General features: G+C 48.0%; 1 protein-coding gene across 2 annotated transcripts in view; it reads right to left on the bottom strand.

Moving 5' to 3' along the window:
* Window positions 1–4,679, bottom strand: part of LOC133081392 (teneurin-3) — a 319,076-nt gene extending 314,397 nt beyond the window's left edge. Inside the window, exon 1 of one of the 2 annotated variants that reach the window (XM_061177486.1) lies at window positions 4,532–4,679. The gene's annotated coding sequence lies outside the window, so the exon portion shown is untranslated. Of the gene's footprint in view, window positions 1–4,220; window positions 4,244–4,531 lie in introns of those variants that run through there. The other variant, XM_061177487.1, reaches the window with a different exon arrangement.
* Window positions 4,680–6,000: the final 1,321 nt, after the last annotated feature.

Here is a 6,000-nt window from a genome sequence, read left to right on the forward strand (position 1 = left end):
AAATTTCAGGTTAAGATGTCTAAATAGCAAAAACTACAGTGCTGTTCTACATTAGTTTTTATTAGTCATTTTGGAATGCTCTAGAATCCATTATGCCTTCTAAATGTACAAAACAAGACTTTTATGTGAAATAGTATTTAATTTTAAGAGAGGGGGATAATAACACTTAAGAGAGAAACTTTTTCAAATACTATAGTATGTGGTTTCCCAACTCGAACTATTATTTAGAAGCGATGGGCCCTCAAATATTTGTGGGCACTTTTCAATTATTATTCTTCCCTTGTGAAATGAATTTCCCATCAGTGACATCTATGGTATACATTGTTTCTGGGATACCAAAGAGGTAGCTGTTTTCATCCTTCTGTGGTAAAAAAGTAAGAGTAGATATTTCAAAACTTAAACACATAGGATTTGTAACTAAGCAGCTAGGTTCCTAACTAAAATCAACATATAAACACCAATTTTAAAACAACTGGTTTCTTAAAATATTAAAATATATACCATTTCAAGGCTGCTAAAAATACATATGATCAAATCATTTCTACACATCAAAATGTTATTCTCTATGGGGAAAAACAAATTTTGACATGTCAAAAAACAAACAACAAACTCCAAATACCTAAACTGAGACTTCAAGTTGAAAGGCCTTAGACGTAAACAAGTATTACAATAAATGACTCTCCATTTTAGACAACACTATAACAAAAGTCATACAAATCTCATGTATTTTATATTATCTATTAGTAGACTAGTCTGTAATGCCAAACAATCTGATAAAACTAAATACAATGAATTGCTACTGTAAAATATCTCTCTCAGAAGAAAGAATTAAGTGTTATGTTGGCTTTAAATATGTTCAGTGTTTGAGGATATGGAATCACTTCATATATAATCACTTAAGATTGATAACTTAATATCTATGTTTATATGCTTTAAATTTGCCCAGATCAATGTGATAGAGCAAAAAATCTTTCTAATAATCCTAATCTAAACCTTTGGGAACTCCTGTCTCATCTCTCCTATTCCTCTAACAGCCCTTACCCATCAAATCCTTTCCTCGGCCAGAAAGTTCCCCAACTTGTATTTATGACTGTTGTTGGATTAGCTAAGAACCAGGTCCCTGGAAGATCTAACTCATTAAACACTTCAATAGTTGTGGCTTAGGTTTTTAGCCTTAACTACGTAGAAGCTCTGGTCTAACCCAGAAGGGTACAGCTAACTTTATTCTTAAAAACAACAACAACAAAAAAAGCACTCTACTGCCCCTAATTTACTTATTTACTTTCTCACTTCGACATATCACTCTATCTCCTTCGTGGTACCAAATTCACACCATCCAAACATCCTTAAGGAAAAATATCCTAATACTTCTCAAGGGTTTGGTGCTAAAGCACTCATATCTAGGATAAGATCAAATAATTACCACCATACTTTAGTTTAAACCACACATGTATGTATGCATGTGTATATATATATATATATTTTGTTTTTCACAAAGAAAGAGTAAGAAATCCAGAATGAAGCAGTAGTTTACCATATTAGTGTAAAATTTAAACTTTTTTAAAATGAGGGAAAAGCTAATAAAAATTACTCAATTAGACAGAAATTTAAAGCAAATATACTGCCCTACGTTTAGCATTTACGTTTGGATTGTCAGAAAGGTGATTTGTTAAAAATCTTTATTCACAATTGTTTAAAGTCTACAAAACAAAATAAATTATAAACATAAAGAGACTGATGTTCCAAAGCCCAATCTCTTAATTGCTGATCAGAGCTGAAAATAGATGCTTTTTCCTCCACTAATTGAATGAGTCTGGTTAAATCTTTTGAAATGCACTTTAGAAAATGCAAGAATACAGCTTAGAACAGGTTCTTTAATTTGGGTCATTTTCTGTTACTTGCAGTAGTGACGGATGCTTAGCAACGCTGTTCTGGTGGCCCTTTTAAGGAAATGAATACCTGGAATACAGCATTTTAATCTATTTTATGGCATTAATTATCAAGATCGCCGCATTTAGACAGTGCCTCCTTTGCCACTTCCCTACATTATGAAAGGAAGGAATCCCGTGATAAATTGAATATGTGATTTCAGATGACAGAAGATCCTGTGCACACCCGTTACCAAGTAAAAAAAAAAAAAAAAAAAAATGTAAGGACAGAAAAACTAACAGTAAATAGAAGTCACAGAAAGCGTGAGTTTAAATGTTTAGACAAGGATCTTACACTGAAAATCAGTGTTCAGACATCTGTAAGGGTGCACAGGAAGTTGCTTTTTTCTTTCTGAATCTTTGAGGACAATTAAATTCTATTATGCCACACACTAGGCCACTGATATCTAAGAAAGGTGATGCAACACAACCAAAATGCAGTAAGATTTTATTTGGTAGTTAAAGATTTGCTGAATCTTTTAAATACTGATTTCGTAAAAGAGGACTCTTACGTGAGACAGGTTCACAAAAACATCATTTAAATCATGACCAAGTTATTCACTTCATATTTATTTTAATGTGCTCAAAGGATTAACTATCAAGATGAGGAAACCAGGTAAAACACGGAGCTACCAAGTAGTTTTTATGAAATCAAACTGCCATGACATACTCTGTAAATACGCCCATTCACATCTTATTGATAATCACCAAACTAGGTTTAAGAAAGTAGTTATTAAAAATATTTGGAATATTGCTTCCTGTTTTTTCTCTGATCTCAGTTATCACTGTTAAAAACCAACTCTTCTCACTTTTCCGTAACTACACAATTCATCTTCGATTCCTTGTCCTGAAAAAGGTACCGCTCTTGTACACCACCATCCTTCTCAATCTTCACAGATAAAAAGAGAGTAAGTGACTCCCTCTTTGTCTAGAATGCATCCTGATTTCAGTCTTCAAGAGCCAGTTTTTAAAAGCTTTCAACACGTAGCCTCCAAAGATGAGAAAGCAACCATGCTAACGTGCGATCATATTTCGTACGTTTCAATCTACCGGTTGGGGTATAATCGGCATCTGCTTACATGAAGCATACTTCATGCTTGATTACAAAGTTCAGCACCAAACTGTGTATATCGCAACATACAATGGGATAACACCAAAATTTCTCAAGTTTTTTAACCTCAAAACAGATGGGCTCTCCTTGGGGTTTGGGGGTTCTGAACAGTACAGCTGCATTTGAACGCCTGGGAATCCGGGGAGAGACCGAAACGCGGGGCCCCGACGGTGCAGGCTGCTCTCAACGGTCCGCTACCGCGAGGCAGGGAGGCAGGGAGGCTCGGAGGCAGGGAGGCTGTGTTTCTCAAATGCCTTCCCTGGGTATGTTCAAGCCTTGGCTACTTTAACGATTAGCACACAGAGGTCTCTGGATGGCTCTCCGGAACTTTTAAAGCCAGAGAACAAAAGGTTTATTTTAAAAATGAAAACCTTGGCTTGTACAACTCCAGACGTGAATCTGCTTTCAATTACTGAAAGTATTTCCACTTCAGTGGAAGGGGATCAAATCTTCTACTACACCCTCTTAACGGCGCTGAATTTGATTATCTCAGGCTTTCGGAAGACAGAATGGCTTTGGGACACAGCACGCATTTTCTGTACATCCCATTTAGGAGATATTCGGAGAGAGACAGAGAGAGAGATGCCAGCACAGGGAGAGGGAGGAAATGTGACTTATTCTGAGAGCTGCCACGGATCCTTGTTTTATTTTATTAACATACACACATAAATGGTAAATGATTCCGACTTCGATAGACAGTGCGCAAGTTGTTTCCAAAAATCATTCCCAACTAGTTCCTCCACGGGAGCGACCTGCATCGAAGCACGACGGAAAAGCGGGATTTCTTTCAGAGACTCTGCCCTGCAAAACTCTCTCCGGGAAAAAAATCACACGCTGAGCATTTTGCAGGAGGAGAGCTGCTCTTTTAATAATTAGCCAGATTACTGTGTGCCTCCCGCCCCGCCCTAAACCGCTGGCACGACGGACCTCAGTTCAGGAAACCCAAGGGCTGATTAATTCCAGCTCAAGGCGGATTTTGAAACCCCGGAGACATAAACGATCCCAAATCCCTCCAGCTCCAGATGTGCTCCCCACGAATTCAACACGCCACGTCGCAAAAGTAACAGAACGCGGGGAAAACACACAGCGCTACATCCTGGGTTAGCCCTGGACACTACTCACAACAACACATCCACCCAATTAAAAACGCGCGAACAAAAGCCCCTTCTCCCCGCAGCTACCTGCGCCGCTCCGAGGGACGCAGAGTCCTCCGGAGAGTTCAGCCTCCGCCTCCTCTAGACCCTGAAGGCGGCCCCTCAGGGGTCAAAGCGCCCCCGCCGGTCAGATGCTCACGTCGCCCGGGCCCCGATTCGAACCCGCGCGGAGCCTCCTCCCCTCCCGACGCCACAGGGGAGGACAGCGGGGCCGCCGCCGCCGCGGTCCCCGGGCGCGAACGAGCGACCCAGCCGCGCGAGAAGCCGCGCGAGGAGCCCCGCGAGGAGCCGCGCGAGGAGCCCCCCAGGCCGCGGAGCCGCCGCCGCCGCTCACCCACCTTGCCGCGGCGCGCCCTCGCTGTGGCCGTGCGGAGCCGAGCCCGGCGCTGCCAAGCTGCCGCGGTCTGGAGCGTATCGTGTTACAGCGCCGGGCTCGGGGCTCCGGCTGCGAGCGGCCGCCAGACATGATAGGCTGAGGCTCGTCTGTTTACACCCGGCCGCGGAGGGGGCGGGGGCGGCGGCGGCGCTTAACCCCTTCGCGCCGGGCCGCGCCGCCCCCGCCCCGCCCCGCCCCGCCCCGCCCCGCCGCCCCGCCGCCCCCGCGCCCCCGCGCCCAGGCGCCCCGGCGCCCGCGCTCCCGGCCGCGCCCCCCGCCCCCGCTTCCACACGCAAACACACGCACGCACGCGCGCGCAGGCCGGGCGTCCCCAGAGCCGCGTCCCACGCGCAGGGGGTGCGCGCGGCGCCCCGAGCTGCTCGCCAGCCTGCCCTGGAGGCCCCGATCCGGGGCCTTCCGCGCGCGCGCGGGCGCGCGCAGGCCGTGCAGCGCCCGCGTTCCGTCCTGGGCTTCGGTTCGCTGTGGCTCTTTGCAAGTCGGTCCTTGTCCGGAAGCGCGACCTGGCTGCGCTCACAAAAGAACCTCCTTCCCAGCACCTGGATGAACCCCGACCCCTGAGCCGCCAGCCTTCACGCCTCACGCGGCGGCGGCGCTGTGGCCTTCGTCCGAACGCGAGCGGTGGCCCCGCGCCCCGTCGTCGCCGCGAAACGAAGTCCTCGGGCTGGCGGGACGCGCCGCTCGGGGAAGGGGGCCGGCGGGGGCGCAGGCGGCGGGAGGGGTGGCCGGCGGGGCCTCAAGTCCAGCGCCGGCGGGCGCGCGCGCCGTGTGTGTGTGTGTGTGTGTGTCGCTTGCGAAGCGCGGCGGGGGCACCGGCTCAGCCCGCATCGCCCCTCGGCCTGGGTTGCCGAGGCCCGGCCCCTCGAGTCGGCCCCGGGGCCCGCGGGCCGGGGGGCGGAGCTGCCCTGCGCCCGGCTCGTGCCGGCCGGGGACTCGGACCCCCGGCAGCGCCGTCGGTGGCGCCGGGCCCGCTCCGCCGGGAGGGAGGGCGGTCTCCGGGGCTGCACACAGGGGCTCACGGGGTCCGAGCGAACTGTGAACGACGCGCCAGGGCTGGACAGCCGGGACCTGGGCCGCCTACCTGATGCGGCGTTCCAGCGGGCTTCGCTCTGAACGCGAGACACTTCGATGCTGCCAGCTCTTACTACATCTTTACTTTAAAAGATTGTCTTCTCCTTCCTCCAGAGGCACTTTCATCGTTATTTTTGCGTGGCCTCCGGGCCAACGTCCCTCCTTCCTTTAATTTCTCTTTCTTCCAGAACATTCCATCCCCTTCAGCTTCTTCCTCCATTAAGCTAAGAACGGAATGACGGAATGTTCCTGAATTTTTAGACTCACCCGTGTTTTCTTCCAAGCCCTGCAAACCCCTCACGTATTTTTATGAATAAAGAAAGACAACAAGCAGCACTTTGC

Source organism: Eubalaena glacialis, chromosome 20, assembly GCF_028564815.1.
Source record: "Eubalaena glacialis isolate mEubGla1 chromosome 20, mEubGla1.1.hap2.+ XY, whole genome shotgun sequence".
Taxonomy (NCBI): Eukaryota; Metazoa; Chordata; class Mammalia; order Artiodactyla; family Balaenidae; genus Eubalaena; species Eubalaena glacialis.